The sequence below is a fragment of the Oryzias latipes genome, chromosome 2 (genome assembly GCF_053564925.1).
Source record: "Oryzias latipes strain Hd-rR chromosome 2, Olatipes_Hd-rR_3.1".
Taxonomy (NCBI): Eukaryota; Metazoa; Chordata; class Actinopteri; order Beloniformes; family Adrianichthyidae; genus Oryzias; species Oryzias latipes.
This window is the reverse complement of record NC_136238.1, coordinates 29,920,036-29,942,507: the sequence shown is the minus strand read 5'-3', so window position 1 is coordinate 29,942,507 and position 22,472 is coordinate 29,920,036. Positions and strand designations below refer to the sequence as shown.

The window sequence follows — 22,472 nt, the reverse complement described above, 5'->3', positions numbered from 1 at the left end:
GGAGCTTAGGCGGAAATACCGAGGATGCCGAGCTGGTCGTAAACACAAGGCAAAGCTGAAGGCCAAAGCGGCTAACCGGCGGCGTTTCAAACCATTCATCCCCTCCGTCATTATGGGAAACGTTAACGCCCTGTCCAACAAGACAGACGAGCTGACTGGACTGATAAGGACACAACCAGCTACATGGAGAGCAGTCTCCTCATTTTCACCGAGACATGGCTATCCAGCTATGTGCCGGATTTTAACGTGGATCTGCCCGGCTTTACCACCGTAAGAGCAGGCCGCCACCCAGACTCCAGCGGGAAAAGCAGGGGGGGTGGCCTCTTCCTGTATGCTAAAAGATGATGGTGTCACCCGAATCATCTGACCGTCAAAAAGGTGATCTGCGACCGTAATCTGGAGCTGTTAGCGGTGGGCATCAGACCCTATTACATCCCACGTGAGTTTTCCCACGTCATCGCACTCTGTGTTTACATTCCTCCGAGAGCGGAAGCACAGGCTGGAGACAACATACAACACAACCACAGAACTGCAGTCCAAGCACCCAGGGGCGTTCATGATCATTTCTGGTGATTTTAACCACGTATCCCTGGAAACTACTCTGCCCACCTTTCACCAGTATGTCAATTGCCCCACTCGAAATAACAGAACTATTGACCTTCTGTATGCAAACACTTTGGACGCATACTCAGCTGCCCCTCCCCCCCTGAAAAATCGGACCACAACCTCATACACCTGCAGCCTAGCTACACCCCTCTTGTGAAGAGGCAGGCAGCTACCACCAGACAGGTCAGGAGATGGTCTGCTGGAGCTGAGGAGGCCCTCAGAGACTGCTTCGAGTGCACGGACTGGAGTGAACTGATTGGGTCTCATGGAGATGACATTGAAGGAGCTGTGGGCTGCATGACGGACTATATGAACTTCTGTGTGGACTTGGTGGTGCCTGTCAGAACTGTCAGGAGTTTCTCAAATAACAGACCCTGGGTTACCAGGGAAGGTAAGGCAGTACTGAACAGGAAGAAGAGGGCTTTCAGGAGCAAAGATCGGGAGGAGATGAGAAGGGTCCAACAGGAACTAAAAGTCTGCATGAGGGAGGCCAAGGAAGCACACGGGAGGAAACTAGAGCAGAAGTTGAAGGATAACAACCTGCGTGAGGTCTAAGACACCAGGAAGACCAGGACTGGATGCAGCAAAAAAGGGGGCGGTGCGGCAAGTGGGAGTCAGGAGAGGGCAGATGAACTCAATATTTTCTATGACTGACGTTCTCGGATGACACAGCAATTGTGGCATGTTTCAAAGAGGGTGAGGAGGGGGAGTACAGACAGCTGGTGGAGGACTTTGTGCACTGGAGCCAACGAAACTGCCTCCACCTGAACACATCCAAGACAAGGGAGATGGTGCTGGCCTTCCGACGAACACCTGCTGAGGTTCAGCCCATCCTCATTGGTGGAGCAGAGGTGGAGGTAGTGGACAACTACAAATACCTTGGAGTCCTCCTGGACAAAAAGCTGAACTGTTCGGTAAAAAAATTGACTCCATACACATGAAGGGGCAGAGCAGGTTGTACTTTGTAAAAAGACTCGCCTCTTTTAATGTCTGCTCAGATCTCCTTTTGATATTTTATCAATCTATTGTTTTAAGTGCCCTGTCCTATGCAGTGGTGTGTTGGGGGGGGTGCGCAAACAAAAAGGACATAAGTAAACTGAATCGTCTGACCAGGAGGGCAGGCTGTGTGGTGGGGCAGAGCCTGGAGACAGTGGAGGTGGTGGCAGAGCGGAGGATGCTGTCCAAACTCGACAGCATCATGAAGAACACTGGTCATCCCTTACATGGACTCTTCAGTGACCAGAGGAGCGTATTCAGCGACCGCCTTCGCTCTCTGCCATGCTCCACAGAAAGACTCAGGAAGTCCTTTGCACCGAGTGCAATTAGACTGTTCAATGATGCTGGGAGGGGAGGGGGCATGAGGAGGAGTCACTAAACGGGCATCTACTTTTTACCACTTTTATGGTTTTGCTTTTACTTCTTTTAATTTGTTTTTATTGCTCTTATATTTTTATTCCTTTTATTCTGTTTTTAGTGGGTGTGACTTTTTTATGATTTCATGACTATTTATTACTCAACTACTTTAAATGTCTATTGAATGTTTGTGTATTTGAGCAGCATCGGATGGATATGCAAGTTCCCTCGGGATTAATAAAGTACTCTATCTATCTATCTATCTATCTATCTATCTATCTATCTATCTATCTATCTATCTATCTATCTATCTATCTATCTATCTATCTATCTATCTATCTATCTATCTATCTATCTATCTATGAATGAAAATGCAATAGATTAGAAATGACTTGAAATGAAGTTAAAACAGACGAGGAATTGAAATGTCATTGATCATCAGGAATTATTCATGACTAAATATTTAAATCCAATAGATTTGCTTTGATTTAAAACTTTGATTTAAAAAATGTCAGATAAAATTGTATTTTCTTTATTTTCAATCCTAAATTGTAAAATGCATTTTCAAACGATTATTAATGACTACATATTTACAATCCAATAGATTAAAAGCTTTCATTTCAAAAATGTCAGATTTCAAAAAATTAATAAAGAGACAGGCTGTGTCCAAATTCCCGCCCTACTCCCTAACTCCTTGTTAGGAGGGCTGTGAAGACGGAGGACTGTGTCACTGATTCGGGGGAGGAGTTTAACAGGAAACAAGATGGGGTGGTCGGTCAGGACACAGGGAGGAAGGGAAAGAGATGTGACTCCACTTGGCAGATGTTTCACATTTATTCTGTTGATGATTCATATTCCAAGTCAGTCTGCAAACAACTAAAGATCCTCTCATCATTACACAAATAGCACAAACTGACCTGCTGTCAATAAAATAAAGTCCATAAAAAAAGAAAACTGAATATGTCATTATGAACATAAACTCCTATAATATGCTAAATAGAATTCAATCTGCTTTAGTGCAGGAATATCTAGTGTCCTGGATTTTAGAAGTAATTCTAACACCAGGATCACTACTTTTTATTTCAACGGTGAATATGACGTCATCGATTTCACAAAGTGAAAATCTACTTGAAATGAGCGTTTAGTGATGATCATTTATTAATCCATTGAGTTCAGAAGATAAAAACCTGGATGGTTTGTCTTCTTTTATGGACCACACACACACGAGTCTGAAATAAAATGAATGATTATTATTATGAAAAAAATACATTTAAATACTTATTTGGGGCAAAAATGTGTATAATTCCTTAACCTAAAATATAGAACCCTCCAATTAAGTGAAAATGTATCAAATAAATGACAGCAGTGATCCTAAAACATAAATATCTCCTTTTTGTCTCTATCTAGACCAGGGGTCTCAACCTCAATTTACCTGGGGGCTACTGAAGGCAGGGTCTAGCTGAGGGAGGGCCGCAACTTCAACACACGCAACTTGTGAGTGTTTGAGAGCCAATACATTTGTATGGAACATACTATTAACTATACTCTATTATTATTTATAAACCAGTAATACATTTCTGTTTATTCAGTCTTCTATATCTACTGTTTTCTTATTTAAACATCCCTGTTAACACAGTTTGGTTGACACTGTTGAATTATAACTAATAAACACTAAAGAAGACTCCGATTCTACAGTTCTGTAAATCCATCAATGGTTCTTCTATTGTCTTTTTCTTACTGCTGGACACTTGGCAGCACTTCTTCCCAAACAGCTGAGACCCTCAGTGTGGATGAAGATGATTGACAGGAAATCTGTACTGGACTTGAACTTATTGAAATTGAAGGATGATGAGAGAGGATGTGCACCCAATTTTGGGTCTGTGTTGCAGCCCCTGATTTCTAGACTAAAGAAAACTCCCGTTTCCATCCAAATGAAAAATAAATGTCTCCATCAAAGTTTCCCACATATTACCACCTTTACTTTCTAACAAAGTAAAGCACAGAAGACCAACTGTAAAACATTGAAACCGTTTCAGAGCTTTTCTCATGCACGCACTCACACACACAGTCCAGTTTAGTCCCGGTACCTGCACCTTAAAGCCAAGAAAAAGCCTTGCAGGCCTGTTGTTGCTCTGTGAAAACATGGAATTTGTTGCAATAATCCAGTCAGATCCAGAGAGAACAGAAAGACGACGACTCCACTTCCACCATTTGACCAGCGTGATTTACGTTACTCCACAGCCTCCACTCCGACTCCCGCTCCGTCCTTTCCCATCCAGAAAACAGCTATTCACCCGCAGTTCCTCCACTCACCAATCCCAGCTCATTTTCTGATCCAAATGTGTCCTGGAAGACACTGGAAGCCGCCTCTCTGGAGGGAAAAGTCACCATGTGCTCTGTCTGCAACTTCCTGTCTTTAAATAAAAGTTATTAACAAATATTGAACATACAAAATACCACACATGAACACTCTGTGCAAAAGACAACATGTTCACATTTGCCAGGGAAATGAACAAAAATGACAAAAAGCCATAATAATATTGTAAAAAATAAATAAAAATATATTAATGAAGGCAAAAAATCTGTTAAAGTTTAAAAAGACCATGTTTTCTATGGAGGCCTGTACTGTTCATAATTAAATAAATAAATTTAATGAACTTACCCCCTTCCTCATATAACCTCATATTAGGGTGAGGGGGTGGGGGGTTTAGCCTGCGATGCGCCTTGGGGGGGGCTACTTGGCAGTGGCCCCCCTCCTATGGTTGCCGTATGGAGTGGGCCCCCCTTCTTTCGGTTTTATTTGCACCTTAGACATGTAGGGCCCTTGTTAGGGAGGGTAAGGGGACATCATTGTGAGTAATCAGGAGATGTCCCCTTAGTGCCCTACCTGCCAATTTTAACTGCTCTCATCTGCCTGCCCAGCTGTTGGACAGGACAAGTTAAAAAAAAAATATGACCTCATGCAAATAATCAACCAATAAATCTCTCATAAATATATCAAAAGATCATGAAATTGTGAAAAACTGGCACACAGATTTTAAATTAGCCATTATATTTTTAAATATATTTCATTTTGCTTTAAAAACCTGCTTATTATTTTATAACAGCATTTTAAAATATTCCTTTTAACCATGTTCAATATTATTATAATTCTGTCTTTTTTTTAAAATTCAGATTTCTAAGTATTTTCCAAAGTAGCTTTGTTTTTATTTCACATTGCTGTTTTTCAGAATGACTTATTTATTTCATGATGAGCTCTTCCAGCACAATGATTCTGTCTGTCAATCAGTGAAAGTGGGTGGGATCTAAATGCTCATTGGCTGTTTTCTGAAAATTGACTCATATTCCTGGATACCCGCTCTGTGGTGTTCCAGTTAGAAAGATGACATATCTCTGCGATATCTGCTGCTTTGCTGACATTAGAGGATCACATAGAGACAAACAATCTGTGTGCTGCAGAAGATGCAAACATGGACGACTCTGTTTTTCTAGTTTGAGGGTTCCTGTGAACGACAGAGGAGCTTTCTTTAAGCGCCGGTCATCCATGTCTTGAAGTTCCCGTTGAAATACACCCAATTCTCGTTCTTTGGGCAGGATTCCTAGATAGTGTCCCAGTTTTCCAGCCCAAAAGTCACCTGAAAACCGTCAGACCCAACAAAAAAACCGCCCGACCCTTCTATGACTGCGGACCATGGGGAGGTTATCTAACACAGCTCAGCTGTCTGTGCTTACAGATTCATACTTTCGTCACATCAAGGTCTCCTTTACACGCCATCACTGTGGCGGCTCCCGGGAGGCGAGCTTACGGCCAGACAGAGACCCGCTGCGGAAAGCAGAACCAGCTTGTTCGGGCCTCCTGAACCTTCATTTTTTTTTTTTTATTTCCATGGATTTGATTTGATTTGAAATGGTTTATTTCAAGCAATCAAATAGAAGTTATACACAAAAGCAATATAAACATCAGTTATACATTCATACGGTAACTAATCAAACTTAGGATAATTTGACATATTTAATAAATATTGCTTGAAAGGGAGTGGAAGGAAGCGAACTTATATAATTCCACCCCGTTATACTATAACCATTATATTACATGATTTATCAATATCCGGTTCCTAGGTTTTATCAGACAGAATTAAGAATAAGGTATCAATAAGGCACATGCCAAAGATGAATTACTTAAGTACTATGTCAAAAATAACTATTCTAGAAATTAACATGGCAAATGCAGCATCTGAAATATATGCAAATTATGTTACTTTTAAAAGTCATTCATATGCTTTAAAAAATAATACTATACCAGTAAAATAGACACAACACTGTTTCAGGAATTTTCAAAGCAAAATTTCATCAAGTATCAAAAGTTAAAACATGTGCAAAGTTATGCTACATTAATAATAATAATAAACTTTATTTATATAGCACTTTTCGAAATCCAGATTACAAAGTGCTGTACAATTAATATGAGACAAAATCAGTGTTAAAAACAGTTTCCAGTATGGAGAAATAAAACCAGCACACATATGAGATGGTGATAGTGGTTAGAATCAATAAAATAGATAAATCAGTAAAATCAATAAAATCAAGAAAACAATGAAATCGATAAAATCAATAAAATCAATAAAATACAATGTTTAGATTTAAGAACCAATAAAATCATTAAAAGCACACCTGAAGAGGTAAGTTTTTAAAAGGGACTTAAATACTGGTAGGGACCCAGCGAGCCTGATCTCTTCAGGGAGACTGTTCCAGAGTGTTGGGGCTCTTACAGCAAAGGCCCTATCTCCCCTGGTCTTCAATCTAGATTGTGGGATTGTTAAAAGGCCTTTTGCCAAAGATCTAAGATTGCGACCAGGTACATAAGGAGTGAGGAGATCGGCTATATATTTAGGGGCCAGACCACAGAGTGCTTTAAAAGCAATCAATAAAATCTTAAAATCTATTCTAAAACGGACTGGGAGCCAGTGCAAAGACGCTAAAACTGGAGTGATGTGGTCTCTCATTCTGGTTCCAGTTATGAGTCTGGCGGCAGCATTTTGGACTAACTGGAGTTGATACACACTCTGCTGTGAAAGGCATGTGTAGAGTGCGTTACAATAGTCCAAACGGGAAAAAATGAAAGCATGAATCACCATCTCAAGACATTTTTTTGATAGGAAGGGGGTTATCCTGTATAACCTATGTAGTTGCCAGAAACAAGATTTGACCACTGATTTAACATGTGTCTCCAGATTAAGATCAGTATCAAAAATCACCCCCAGATTTCTGCAGCTTGAAGAGACATTGTTCGATAGAGACTCCAATTTCGAAGCCACACCATGTCGGGCCTCAACTGAACCAAAAATAATCACATCAGTTTTGTCCATGTTCAACTGCAGAAAATTTTGGGCCATCCAGGTTTTAATATCAGCAATGCAGCTATTGAGATTATTTAAAAGACCAAGGTCACCAGGTTTAAAAGATAAGTACAGTTGCGTATCATCGGCATAAAAATGAAAATTAAGGTTATGTTGGCGTATTATCTCCCCCAGTGGTAACATGTAAATTGAAAATAGCAGAGGTCCCAGTACCGAACCCTGGGGAACGCCACATGTCATTTTCACCTTGGATGAGCAAGAATTGCCGATGAAAACATTAAAAAACCTGTCCGATAAATAAGAATAAAACCAGTTAAAAACTGTGCCAGAAAACCCAACCCAAGATTTTAAACGTTGTAATAAAATGGAGTGGTCCACTGTATCGAATGCTGCACTGAGATCTAAAAGAACTAAAATCGATATTTTTCCTGAGTCTGCAGCCATTAAAAGGTCATTCATTACTCTCAGCAAGGCAGTCTCTGTGCTGTGGTTGGCCTTAAACCCAGATTGAAGGGTCTCAAATAATTTATTTTTATTTAAAAAGGAAATTACCTGCTCAGCTACTAGCTTTTCCAGGATCTTAGCCAAAAAAGGTAGTTTTGAAATTGGTCTGTAATGCTCAAAGCAACTTGGGTCCAGGGAGGGTTTTTTCAATAGTGGCTGAATCATAGCAGCCTTAAAATCATTTGGGACTGTGCCAGTTGAAAGAGATGTGTTCATTAAGAACAGTATGTGGGAGCTAACAGATCCATATATTTCTTTAAAAAATCTAACTGGCATAATGTCCAGAGAGCAATGGCATGGTTTCATTTTATAAACAATCTCAGAAAGAGTGTTGGGGGAGATTGCCTGAAAGTCTTCAAAGATCACTGTGGGTCTTGCAGGTGGAGTTGGCAGAAAAGGAGGTGACAGAGATTTGGTAATGGATATCTGAGACCTAATGTTAGAAATTTTGTTAATAAAATGATTTGCAAATTGCTCACAGATTACTGGGGAAGTCGGTAAATTGCTAGTATGTGGGGCTTCACTTAGCTGATTAATGACCTTAAAAAGTACCCTGGGATTATTTCTATTGGTATTAATTAATTGTGAGAAGTAGTCTGATCTTGCCTTTTTCATTTGACGGTTAAAATTATTCATGTGGTTTTTCAGGGTTTCTAAGTCCACAGATGATTTAGAAGCTTTCCACTTGCGCTCAGCTCTGCGACAAATTCTTTTCGAGTTGCGAATACTGTCAGTCATCCAAGGCATATTTTTATTTTGGACTTTTCTCAACCTGAAAGGGGCAATTTGGTCCAGGATGCGTGCAGTTGCTGAGTTAAAATTTGATAAAATACTGTTTGCATCAGAATTTAAAACCAAAGGGGCCGAGAAAATATTTCCAAAATTTGCTGCAGTAGATGAGTTGAAGACACGTGAGTACATGAAATTAGCCTTAGACTCAGGAGGATTACCATTTAGTTCTGGAGAAAATAAAATGCACTTATGGTCAGACATGATAAAATCCATACATGACACATTGGGGACTGAGATCCCACATGTTAAAATTATGTCTAGTGTATGACCTTTGATATGGGTTGATCCAGTGATAGCTCGATCCAGGTTAAAAGAATCAATGATGTTTAAAAATTCCCTTGCTAGTAGATTATCTGGGCAGCACACATGGATGTTAAAATCTCCAGCAATAATAACTTTATCATGTCTTGGCATAACCAGGGAGAGAAGTTCAGCAAACTCCTCAATAAAACCAGAGGTTGATTTGGGGGGCCTATAAATAAGAATACATAAAACTTTACTCAAACCAGTTATATAAAAATATAAAGACTCAAAAGATTTAAAATCACCAAAAGTGGCTGAAGTGCAGTTAAAATTATTGTTGTATAGAATGGCAAGTCCCCCACCCCTCTCTGAGGGTCTGGGTTTGGTAAAGAAGGAGAAATTGGGCGGGGAGGACTCTATTAGGGGAACACAGTCTCCATCCCTAAGCCAGGATTCTGTTAGCATTAGAAAATCTAATTTATTGCTAGTAATGAAGTCCTGGCAAGTAAACGATTTGTTAGCCAGGGATCTAATGTTCAGAAGTCCAAAGTTTGTCAGATATGACGCAGGGTTTGACGAAGGATTTATAGTGATCATGTTATGTTATGAGGATTTCTAGACCTCCTACATTAGGAAAGATTTTTGAATCAATTTATCAATTTTAGGAGCTAGTGAAGTAATATCATCAAAAGTCAATCAATTTAACAATTTTCAAAAGTGATTAATCATTTGTTTTACTCTTTTTATATATTTTTTTATTTTTTTTTATTTTTTTTTATATAATAAAGTAATGCTGTTGGGGAAAAATAAAAAGGGTCCATAACTGTCGATTGTCCAAGGTTGGTATTTCTTCTTTTACTGATAACAGCTGAACTCCTGGGTTCAAAACAGAGTTTATAGTTCTCTTCCATGTTATGTCTGCAGACATTAGATCCAGGTCCATATCCTTCTTCAGCTGATATCAGCTGCGGTGAAAGTTGAGGTCAAGTTGTCTGCAGGTCAGAACTCTGCTGTTATTCAGGTGACGTCAGATGATGGAGAAAGTGATGATTCCTGGTGTCATATTTCTTGAAATTATTTGGCTCTTTGGTTTATTACTCCACGTTGTTTCAGACAACCGTAATCAAGCACTTCTCAAAGTCCTTCATGGTGTTCACCACCAGAACCTTGGATCGGTCCTCTGGACCGAGCGGTTTGACATAAATCCTGCAGCCTTTGACCCAAGTGTTCTCAATCTGCTTACGTTTCCTGAGAAGCCGTGCATGTTTTGAGATTTCAGCATTTCTTCTGGTCAGATGGTCGTTCAGATAAACAGCAGACCCTCTGAGATTTTTGCGCTGATTCATCAGAGCTAGCTTGTGTTTGAGATTCACAAACCTAATGAGGATCGCTGGTTTATCCGTCTCCTTTCTCCTGGGGAGCAGGTGGCAGGTCTCGATGGTATTGATATCCAGGGAAATCCCTTTAGATGTGAGAAATGAATGTATTTGCTGTTCCAGAGACTCTCCACCGAACTCCGTATTAGTAGCACTGCCAGCTACACTAGTGCTAGCATTAGTAGTGCTAGCTCGAGGCTTGATTGGTACTCCAGTGAGAATGACATTATTCATCCTTACTTGCTGTTCCACATCGTCCAGTCTTTTCTCCAGAATCTCGACCCGGTTTTCTCGCTGCTCGTTTTGAGCCCGAAATCTTCGGAACTCTTCCATCATCTCCCATAGTGGCGTTAGCTTAGCCGACACTTGATCCATAAAACTTTTCAGCGTTTCTTAAATAATGTCAAGAGACTTCTTGAGTTCTTCATATTCCTGGGGTTTCTTCGGGGGCATGGTCAGCTCTCTTTTTTGGAGAAAAATCAACTTTTAAGTAATTTGAAGATAGTTGTAATCGCAGAGAGGCACGCCACGCGTCCTGCTGCTGTAACCCGGAACCGGAAAATGGAGACAATATTTATACATCAGGTTCTCTGGTTTTGTTTTTTACCTCTTGTGTCAACGCGGGACAGCAAGCTTCCAAACTCAGTCAAAGAAAGAGAAAGAAATTACCAGGATTACCATGTAGCAGGGTTGTCCCGCTGACTGACTGCCACTGTTACCTGTGCAAAATATTTTTATCGCATCAATGGTCAGATTAGAATGCAACGGTGTACATGGGCCCAGAAAAACTTCTTCCGATTACAATCATCATGAAGAGCTTCGAATGGCTAGTCATGCGGCACATCAAGTCTGCCCTGCCCCCCTCCCTGGACCCATTTCAGTTTTCCTATCGGTCCAACCGTTCAACAGAGGATGCCATCTCAACTGCTCTTAACTCTTCACTCACCCACCTGGAGAATAAGGACTCATATGTCAGGATGCTGTTCATATGTCAGCTCAGCATTCAACACCATCATCCCCCAGCAGCTCACTCACAAACGGGCTTAGCTGGGGCTCAACACACCTCTGTGCAACTGGCTGCTAGACTTCCTGACGGGGAGACCACAAGCAGTGCGAGTCGGCAGCAACACATCCAGCACCATCATCTTGAACACGGGGGCTCCCCAGGGATGTGTGCTGTGCCCCCTCCTCTTTACCCTGTTGACCCATGACTGCACTCCGACACACAGCTCCAACATTTACGTTACGTTTGCTGACGACACCACAGTGATGGGTCTCATCAGGAGCGGCGATGAGACAAACTACAGGAGCGAGGTGAGCCGGTTGGTGCAGAGACAATAATCTCCTCCTGAACGTGGAGAAGACGAAGGAGATGGTGGTGGATTTCAGGAGAGCGCACACTCAGCATGCTCCTCTGACCATCAACAACACTACGTGGAAAGAATGAGCAGCACTAAGTTCCTGGGTGTGCACATCACAGACAACCTCTCCTGGTCCGAGAACATCGCATCACTAGCTGGGAAATCACAGCAGCGTCTCTACTTCCTCCGTAAACTCAAGAAAGCAAAAGTCCCTCCCCCCATCATGCACACGTGTGGAGAGCATCCTCACCAGCTGAATCACGGTGTGGTATGGCGCCTGGAACGTGTCCTGCCGTAAGTCCCTCCAACGCATCGTGAGGGCAGCTGAGAGGATCATCGGTGCCCCCCTCCCCTCCATCCAGGACATCTACAAAACCCGCCTCACCCGGAAAGCCCTCTGCATTGCAGTTGACTATGAGGGGCCGTATAAGACATTATTTATTCTGAACCATTCACATTCATACATTCTTGCTCTCACAGTCATATATACTCTCTTTCGCATACATATATTCTCTTACGCATCCATATATTCTCTCTCTCACATTCATACATTCTTGCTCTCACAGTCATATATACTCTCTTTCGCATACATATATTCTCACTTGCACATCCATATATTCTCTCTCTCGCATGCATATATATTACTTTACACATACATACATTCTCACTCTCATTGTCACTCTTAAAAAAGAATGTATGTATGTGAAAGACAAGTATATATGTACGTGTGAGGAAGAGTTTATATGTGTGTGTGAGAGAGGAGTATGCATGAAACGGAAGTGACTTTGCATGAAAAGGAAGGCACTTTGAATGAAAAGGAAGGCACTTTGCATGAAACGGAAGGCAGATGATTTCTCGTGCTCTGATTGGACGAGAGGCCGCCACCTTCCATTTTGAACAGACGCTAACATGAACCAATAAGAAGGCCATCGGAACCTTAAGAAATATTTTATCTTCACCTCAAGTGGTCACAAATCTGTCTGCATCTCTAGAGACACAAAGGAATGTCTCAAATACCAATAATGGTAATAGAAGTGCCACCGAAACAGAAAATCCGTATCCACCTTATTCCTAGCCCCCATGAGCCTTTGCGTGAATTATTGGCGACACTTCCTGTAGACGCCGGAACACGCATTTACATTAAAACAAATTCCTCTTGTTTTCGATCCATAACTACATATAAATGTGGGAAAACCAGCTGTCATTTCTTAAAAAAGGCAACGGTGAGGTGGAGATGAAATATTTGTTAAGGTTCCGATGGCAGCAGGACCCCCGTGGCTACTTCTTGCCGGTTCGTTTTTTTTTTTAAATAAACTTTATTAACAATATCTTGCACATACAAAATACCAAACACAAAACTCCACTGTGTGCAATATACAATCTTCACGTTCGCCATGAGAATGAACAAAAAAAACATAATGATAACCATGTAAAACAGGTTATGCAAAAAGAAAACAAAAATAATAAGGCAAAGGAATCTGTTAAAGTTTCAGGAGAGACCATGTTTCAACTGTTCTGACAGCTTTTTTGTTAGTGGAAGATTTAATACTGTTCACATACAAAACCATTTCTTTCTGAAAAACATAAAACACGTTTTTTTTGTTGGCATATTTACATTTGTGTATAAAGTATTTAGCCATAATTATAAGTAAATTAACTACATATATTTTTTCTGCATTAAGTCTTCCTTGTGTAAAATATCCAAAAATAATATGCTCGTAAAATAATCTATAATCTTCACATAGATGAGTTCTTATAAAATGTATCACATCTTTCCAAAATAGTTGAGTGAAATAGCAAAACCAAAAAAGATGAGGCACAGTTTCTGGTGAGGAATGACAGAATGAACAGTTTATGTCCAGATCTTTTTTAAACTTAGTAAAGAAATGTTTCACTGGATAAAATTTGTGAAGAATTTTGAAAGAAATTTCTCTGATTTTATTGGTGATGAAATACTTTTGTGGCAGGGTCCAAACCTTTTCCCATTGAATTCTACATCCAAAGCTGTTCCAGTATGAGATAACATACGGTTTTGTGGCAATCTCATTTTGAAACAGAGAACGGATAGTTTGATTATTCCTGCTAGCTGAAAAACATACCTTTCCACACCACAAGTCTGTTAATTTGGTATTTCTTGCTGGTTCATGTTAGCGTCTGCACTGTAATCCCTAGCGAGTTGACTGAACTTAAAAATTATTGTGTAACAGATTACGCAACAGTTAAGTTATATTATTAAAACTTTTAAGTTAACATTTATTAAAATTCATATTGTCAGTTGGCTTACATTTGTATTATTTCATATAAAAAATATTAAGATTCCTCAATTTATAAAAGAGAGATTATTTACTTAAAGTTTTTAATATTTTCCAACTAAAAAACGCTTTAACTAACTATATTTTTATATTATTCAACTCATAAAATATGTAAAATTCACTCAAATGCTTTATAAATTCTTTAACTCATTAAATGTATAGCATTGAAAATATTTAAAATTCTTTAGCTTAAAATGTATTCTAAACAGAGATATTGATACTGCCCCACTACATTTTAAAGGCTAACATTGATAAAAACCAACAAACGTGAAAGCCACACAATAGTGATTGCTTAATACACTTTTTTTAATTGCTCTTTAAAAAAAAAAGCACAAATATCAAGAGGATGAAGAAACAATCAGTGCAATAAAACTGCATTATAAGAGTGCCACACAACATATTGGCAAAAAGAGTTGGTTTTGTATTGTACGGCAGAAAAAGCAAATGATCACAACAAAACACATTAGTTACATAACACTTAAACCAACAAATAGTCCATTCTGGAAGACTCACTCAACGAAACATTCTTCAGCGTCAATTAATGTCCTTTCAGTGGTTTGCTGTCCTCAAGGCTCAAGACAGCATTCTGAATAAATATGAAGGCAGGTTCAAATTTTTTGGGGTGCTGTAGGTCCAGAGCATAGATGTCCCCGAAGAGTAGAAGAGATTAGTCAGCCAGATGTGTGGGACCACTGACGGCAGCATCAGGAACGTCACCACGACAACTGAGAAGATACCCACAGAAGTGTCTGTGAGGTCTGGTATTCTGGAAAATACAAAACAAAAAACACAGATGAGTTCAGACCCTCAAAGATATTCATCACACTAATGTCCAAAACTGACATTCCTGCCATCTGTCAATGGGAATCTTTTCATGCTAGCATTGTTAGCTTTTAATCAACTGGCTATGATGTTTTAAGGACCAACTCCAATTAAAATTGTGTTTTTAAAAAGTTCTTTAGCATTTTTCTGAAGGAGGACATTTATAAAATAATTTAAGACTAAAGCTTCATTTTTCTTTATTCATATAATGATGGATCAGGAGCAGAAAAGGTAAACGAAAAGGTTCCCACTCCTTCCAATCAGGAGTCCCTGATGTTCGCCTTTCATCTTCCGTCTCATTTTTAAAACCATTTAAAAATATCACTCAGTTTACAAACTACAAACAATTGCCCTATTTATTATGTCACTCAATAAAATCTCAATCAATATTAAAGGATTAGAGAAAAGCATTGACAGGGAGTCGTTTGCACTTACTGTACAGGTCTTGAAGAAGTTGGAGGCATCTTCATGCAGATAAACAGGAAGTGCAAGGAGGACAAGTGCCCGTCTCATGTTCACGTCACGCTGGTCCTAAAAGAATAAAAAGAAATATCCATTAACTTTGAAGCAAATGCAGAGCAAACACTTCCAATATTTATTTAAGGAACTTTAAGAAATAATAAAATGATACCTTTTCTAGATGTCTATTTCTAGTAAGAGGACAATACAGTCATGTCATGATCCACTTCAGGTCAAAGACCCAAAGTCATTTTTAAGGCAAGTTACACCTTGGCTTCTTACAGCTATTTACAAATGATTTTTTATCCGTTTTTGAATTATGCACATTAGAAATTCACCTGGAGGTCATAAATCCTAACCAAGCTGGCCAGTTCCTGTCTGTTTTGGTGGACTTAGTCTCAGAAAAGGGCAGCTTTAAGTTACACAAACATGTAAAAACTGCACAATTTCCTCTGACTGCATCTACTCTACATAAATCCATTTCAGATCTTGACAGATGAGTTTTCATGGTTTCAAATGATGGAATGGTGCTAATGCAACATCATTTTATTATTGTAATATACTGTCATAAAGACATGACAATATTCCAAAGTGTCTCCACATACATGGCAGTGGAAACACTTTGGCTATGTAGTACTGCAGTATTATATGTAGTACTGCATAGTGCCAAAGTAACAGAACACAACTTGCACCTCCATTCCATTGTGCCACCTTCAGCCTGCAATCTAAATATGTTTAGTTAAATTGTAAATAATTTCAGCTCTATTTAGACCTTTGGCTAGTTAAAATGTGCATAAATGTTTCCATGCTGCCGTATAAATCTAATAATGGTAATAGTTCAGGATGAATGTATTAAATAAGTATAAAACTCACCTACTGACACCTCTTTTCTGGTGAAATGGTGACTTTCTGGTGAACTTTCTGAAGTTCAGTATCTGAAAAAGTCCAAAAGAGATTTTTCAATGTTAAAAAATGTTTCAATTATATTCTGATCAAAAAACATTTATTGCACTACACAACCCATTGCATTTTTTGTTTTTTTAAAATAGCTCTAGACAAATAACTGATCAGGAGACAAGTTACCTGGCTGGCCTTGGCGTCTACCTGGAGGTGAAACACTGAACACTCTGTAGTTCGGTACCTGAACACAACACGAGCACGTTGATTAATTTATTTTTACAAAAACCTTTTTTATAACGGAGATCAGTGATTTATAAAAGCTTAAAGCTGCATTCAAAACCCAATGCTTCCATGTAGCAACCAGGCTTAAAGCTGTTGGCGGTAGCTCCTCCCACACAACCGTTAGAGGCTTTCAGTGACATTTTTGGACAAATGTCCAGCAGCAAACTTTAGCCACAGACAGAGGCCTCCAACGCGAATTTCACACGCAGATCACGTTTAGTGTGATTGCAGCATAACAGATCATTTCTACCTCTGAAAAAAAAAAACAACTCATCACTGTCGTAACTTACGGGCAGAAATGCATTTTGGGTTTGGCTCGCCATACGTCTGCTATGACAAACTAATCATGTATACATTTCCACATTAATCTCTAAAACAATCATAACACACATATGTTTAAACAACAGTAAACCACATTTACGGTAGTATAAGAGCATTTTTAAAGCATTCATTCAAAATAAACCATGAACGATACTTACCAAATTAAATCAGGGCTGAAGACAAGACGGCACCATCAGCGATGAGGCGGATGGAAAAAAAAACGAGGTTGGGGCGTCTTGAAGCGGGACGAAATCGCAACGCTTTGCAGAAAAATAAAATGCTCGACTTTCAATTTCAAACGTCGCATACTCGCATTCGGCAAATCCAACATGGCCACCTGAGCTAACGTAGAGAAAACGAAAGACCCTCCCACCAGTACGTGATGACGTCATGACGCTACTTCAGGGATCTTAAAATTTTTGAGTGCTAGATACAAATAAGCTTTAAAATATTTAGCACTGTTAAGTTAAATTTGAAAAAATCTTGATAGAGCTTAATACTTTATAGTTGAATCAACTACAAAATGACATTTAAGTTGTGTAACCTTAATAGTTATGAGTCAGTACAAGTGATAGGGTTTAGAGTGTGTTCAAAATGGGAGGTGGCGGCCTCTCGTCCAATCAGAGCACGAGAAATCATCTGCCTTCCGTTTCATTCAAAGTGCCTTCCTTTTCATTCAAAGTGCCTTCCTTTTCATGCAAACTCACTTCCGTTTCATGCATACTCCTCTCTCACACACACATATAAACTCTTCCTCACACGTTCATATATACTTGTCTTTCACATACATACATTCTTTTTTAAGAGTGACAATGAGAGTGAGAATGTATGTATGTGTAAAGTAATATATATGCATGCGAGAGAGAGAATATATGGATGTGCAAGTGAGAATATATGAATGCGTAAGAGAGTATATATGACTGTGAGAGCAAGAATGTATGAATGTGAGAGAGAGAATATATGGATGCGTAAGAGAATATATGTATGCGAAAGAGAGTATATATGACTGTGAGAGCAAGAATGTATGAATGTGAATGGTTCAGAATAAATAATGTCTTATACGGCCCCTCATAGCGGCCCTGTTGCTTCTGGTACGGCAGGTGCCTCTGCTTACAGGTCCTGGTGCTTGTGATTAGGGAATCACCTGACCATTAACGTGAGACACCGACTCCGGGGACAAAGTCTTGCTGGGAGGAGACGTCGCTCTGTTCCGGATCTGTGACCTCCCCCAATAAAGCTTCATTTTACCCCGTTTTAAACTTTCCTGGGATTTTTAGAACTGTTCCCATATGTTTTTAGTATTTAAACTTCACCTCAGTGAATATTCATGTTTTATAGTAAATAATTTGTTGTTGTGGTAAAGCACAGGTCCTCTTTGGTGTCATGTGTGCTCTCACTTCATCCTTCTAGCCCTGGAATATTCTAATCTTTTTTTTTCCCCCCTCATTCTACATTCAAACCTCCTACAGTTCTTACAAATAGACCACAATGCATCTGAACATTTTTTGCAAAGAAAATGTTTTTAAATGTATTTTGATCAAATATAAATGTTTTCGTCTTAAGAACAGTGCAATCATAAATAGTCATCACAAAACGATCCTATAATGTTTTCAATTCTTGAAATCGGTGATATTCACCATTTAAAATAAAAAAGTATTTAGTATTCAATATTTTTAGTAGTTAGAGATTAGGGCTGGAATTTGGACACATTTTTTCTACCCAGCTACACTGACTGAACTATCACTGCCACCAAGTGGTGGGAGGCTGCATTCAGGTCCCGCAGATTCAGACCAGTTTTTTTTTTTTTTGCAGCCCAATAGTTGGCGCTCTAAGACAAAGGTTTGGTTAAGAATCATTATTTGTTAGCTGTGTTTGGAGCTCATGTCTGGACTGAGCTCAGAGAAAAGTTCAGCTGTTTGCTTCATCCTCACAGACTGAGCTTTGTGTCCTCCAGAGTTGTCCAACTCTTTTCTTTCCTCTCAGACCTAAAGCGCTCACAGCAGATGGTTGACCTTCCTGGATGGATCAGCTGATGTTCTTGATGAGAACATTGTTGTTCCTGCTGAGAGCTGAACTCTGCTTTGTTCACTAGAAACTGCTTCTTACCTGGAGTCTGAAGGTCCTGGTTCAGTTCTGAAGGTTGGAGGATGACGTTTGGACCGGTCACTCTTCATGGATCCACAGCTGGAGGCTGCAGACTGGACTCTCTGCGTGACCTGTTGACCTCTGCAAACACCAAACCATCAGAGTGTTGGAGGATCTGCTTCTTCATGAACAGCTGATGGACTTTGACATGAACACAGACTGAGCTGTTTAGTCTGGAATAACATGACATGTTTGGATCAACAGTTTCCAGCTTTCAGCATTTTCTGTCAGTCAATCCAGACTTTTTTCTAGAAAAGCTGATTCCAATTCTCCATGTAGAAATGTAGAAATTCTGAGAGCAGAAAGTCAAACTAGAACAATGTGATGTTTGGAAAGCATGAAAATCTGAATCCTAGGAGTCTGCAGTGATTCTTCTCATTAGACTGGAGCTGCTGTCAGTCAGAGTCAGCAGTCAGCATGTTTTCTTCTCCAACATCTCTGATGTCTCTCAGAGACTCTCAGAAGACTCAACTGAAAAGATCTCATCACACACATGATGCTCCAAGTGAGTCTGATCAGAGAGATCCAGAACTGAACCAGACCTCAAGTCCTTCATCTGAAAACTGTTGATCATCTGAACTAGAATCCAGCCTCCAAAAACTCTGACAAACACTCACTGTTCCTCTGCTGGATGGATGGCTTTGAAGTCAGGAGGTGAAACCATTGACTTGCGCCTCTTGTTGGACCCACGGCTGGATTCAGATCCAGATTCAGGTCCAGGTCCAGGTCCAGGTCCAGGTTCAGGTTCAGGTTCAAGTCCAGGTCCAGGTCCAGGTTGGTTCCTGTGAAGAATGAAGGTTGCTGGTGTGAGTCCTGAGCTCTGACATGGAGAAGATCATGGACAGTTGGAGATGTTCATCTCACCTCTGAGCTTTGCTCTGGTTGTCATGGTTACCATCTCTGCTTTTAGAGGGAGGGGCTTCCTCCTGTGGTTCCTCCCACTGATCCATGCTGCTGGATTCACTGGATCCACATCAGCTCACACACACCTTCCACCTTCACCTGCAGAGGAAACCCTCCTCATCATCAGCTCTGATCCTCCTTCACCAACAGATCAGCTGCTCCTCCACTGATTGGCTCTTCTCTTGTGTTTCCTCTCAGGTTCAGGTGAATGCAGTCAGACAGCAGTGGGAGGCAGAGGAAGCTGCCTTCAGCTGCTGCACTTCTGCTCTCCCTCCACCAGGTGGAGACATGGAGCTGCAGCAGCAACATTTCCATTCAGTCACTTTGACAAAGAAACAACAAACTTCCTGTTTCTACACTTCAGGAAACATCAAGAAAAAAAAAGACGAATCAGAGAATGAGGAGAAAAAAAAAGAAAGACATGAATTCTTCCTCTCAAAGCTCCAACAGAGACTTTCTCATGAACTTTGACCTCCACACAGGTTTGGATGGAGGAGAACAGGAAGGTTTGGAGTCAGAAATAAAAAAAAAAACCAACAAGCATCAGCCTATTGTTGTTGACTTGATGAAGAAGAGTCCTCCATGTTGTTGATCCAACAATGATGAAGCTTTGGAAACAGCAGAGTGATGAGAGTTTGCAGAGAAAGAAGAAGATCTTCTCCAAACATTCAGAAACAAACAGTCAAGTTAGTGAAGAAAAAGTTCCAGAAAGAAACTCACTTCAGTTTCTGCAAAGAGATGAAGAGGAAGAAGAGTCTCCCTCACCGTGTCAACGCAGCTGCAGCACAGATCACTGACTCACAACCAGGAAGAGTCCACCTGGATGGAGGCGGGGCAGCACAGGTGGGCGGGGCAGCAGGTGGAGCAGCTGAAGTGGAATTTAGTGGAATTCAGATTCAGACTGTGAGCCTTCCTGGAATCAAACCCTCAACCTGCCTGTTGTCTACGTAGTGAACAGCCACTGCTCCACAGTCAGAGGATCAGGATCTGATCAGGTTTTGTCCTGACATGAAAAAGGGGGCGGGGCTTCTAGTTGGAAGTGAAATGACTGTTAGGAGCTGCAGGATGTTTGTTTCCTGAACTAAAGACAGAGAACAGATTCAAGAAGAAACCTGACACCACCTGACAGCAGCTGAGAGGAGGGGCGGAGCTTCAAGCTGATTGACAGGTTGTTGATCTCAGTGACTGAGAAAGGTGAGGTCATGTGACCTTCTGCTCCCAGACGTGCATGACCCCCCCTCATCTGTCATCTACTGACACTGAAGCAGAAACTCTGATGGAGCTGAAGGGAGGGGCCTGACTATTTCCTGGAAACAGCTCCTTCTGATCATCAGTCAGACTCAGAGGAACAGAGAGTTTGTTCACATGCAGCTCAGGAAAATGGCTGACAGTGAAGCTGAGAAGATTTTCTTTCCATGTCTGTTAGAATCACAACGTTTCAAATCCACAAGATCCTAAAAGTGAAGCAGAAGCTGAGAAAGGAGCAGATTGAAGTCAGAGTGGGAACAAGTCAGGACAGCAGTTGGAGGAAGATTTGATCCCAAAGCTGCTGGAAAACTGAAAGAATGTGGATCTTCCAGATGATCTGTGGGACTTTTTCTCTGCTTCCGTCTGGAAGAATGTTCTGCAGCAGAACCACATTCCTGAATGAGTCTGTGTTCCTCAGTAACAGGGCGTGTCTGAACGGCTGAAAATTCTGCAGAACATCAAGGTTTCCTGCAGCTGGATGGAAGGAGTGCTGCCCCCTGGTGGACAGGAACTCAGCAGTGCAGCTTCAGGATGGAGTGGCTTCCAACAGATCAGATCAACGTTCTGCTCTCTGCTAAAGAGGCAGAACGTCTCCTTCTAAGAAGAATCCAGAGTTCCTGATCACAAACATCAACTGAAGCCCAAATCAGAGCTGATCAGACTGCATGGAGCCCAAGCTCCAGAAAAGAGGAGAAAAGAAGAAGTCGTCCACATGAAGCCAAACAGATAGATGGATATGAAGGGAAATATGTTCCAAAAAGAATGCACCTGTATATTTGATGTGAGAACTTGTGACAGAATGGGAGAACTTGTGACATAAAATGTGAGAACTTGCACACCAAAAATCTGCATCTGTGTGTAAAAATCTTCAGCTGTGAACTGACAGATTCCCATTAGCATGTGTTCATTTAGAGCTACAACCTCCAATCTGTGATTCCAGCTGCTCACATGTGCTTCTGCGTGTCTCCAGTCTGCTGGTGAAAATTACAAGTGTGCTAGCTTCACAGATTCAGATTTCCTGCTTCAATAACTCTGATAAACGTAAAATGTGACAGAGTCTCTCAGTCATTTTGTATGAACACAGAGAGTGAACTACAACTGCATTTCTAAAGAAAAAAGATGTTTTTTTCCCTGCATTTGAATGAGAAATAATGTCTTTCAGCTGTAAATGCTGACATCCCGTCTCGGGACTTGATTGGTAACTAAGATGGCGGCAGAGGAGTAAGTCACGTCAAACTGTCTTCCCCTGAAGTCTACTTTGAACAGATACCCACTCTCTAACTGTGTTACAGAACTAAAGGTTAAAACTAAAGGGTAAAAAATAAAGGAGTCGCTGAAATGCCAAAACCACACTGTAAACCCGAATAAGTTCAGTGAACTCAAAATTTTTGAGGAAACAGATTACATAATAATTTTTAAGTTGACCTACTTAAAAATTATAAGTTACTAGAACTTAAAATCTTTGAGTTGAGTAAAATAAAACTATTT

The 22,472-nt window shown here is 40.4% G+C and overlaps 1 protein-coding gene and 1 long non-coding RNA gene across 2 annotated transcripts in view; both read right to left on the bottom strand.

The window, feature by feature from the left end:
* The window catches only part of LOC144986832 (NACHT, LRR and PYD domains-containing protein 12-like), a 457,161-nt gene that overhangs the window by 12,977 nt on the left and 421,712 nt on the right, over nt 1–22,472 (bottom strand). The gene's annotated exons all lie outside the window — the stretch shown is intronic.
* On the bottom strand, nt 2,942–18,788 carry LOC144988231 (uncharacterized). Its single transcript, XR_013652074.1, has 4 exons — nt 16,269–18,788; nt 16,059–16,120; nt 15,162–15,257; nt 2,942–14,670 (listed from the first exon to the last, which is right to left on the bottom strand). It is a non-coding gene; the product is annotated as an uncharacterized LOC144988231 (long non-coding RNA).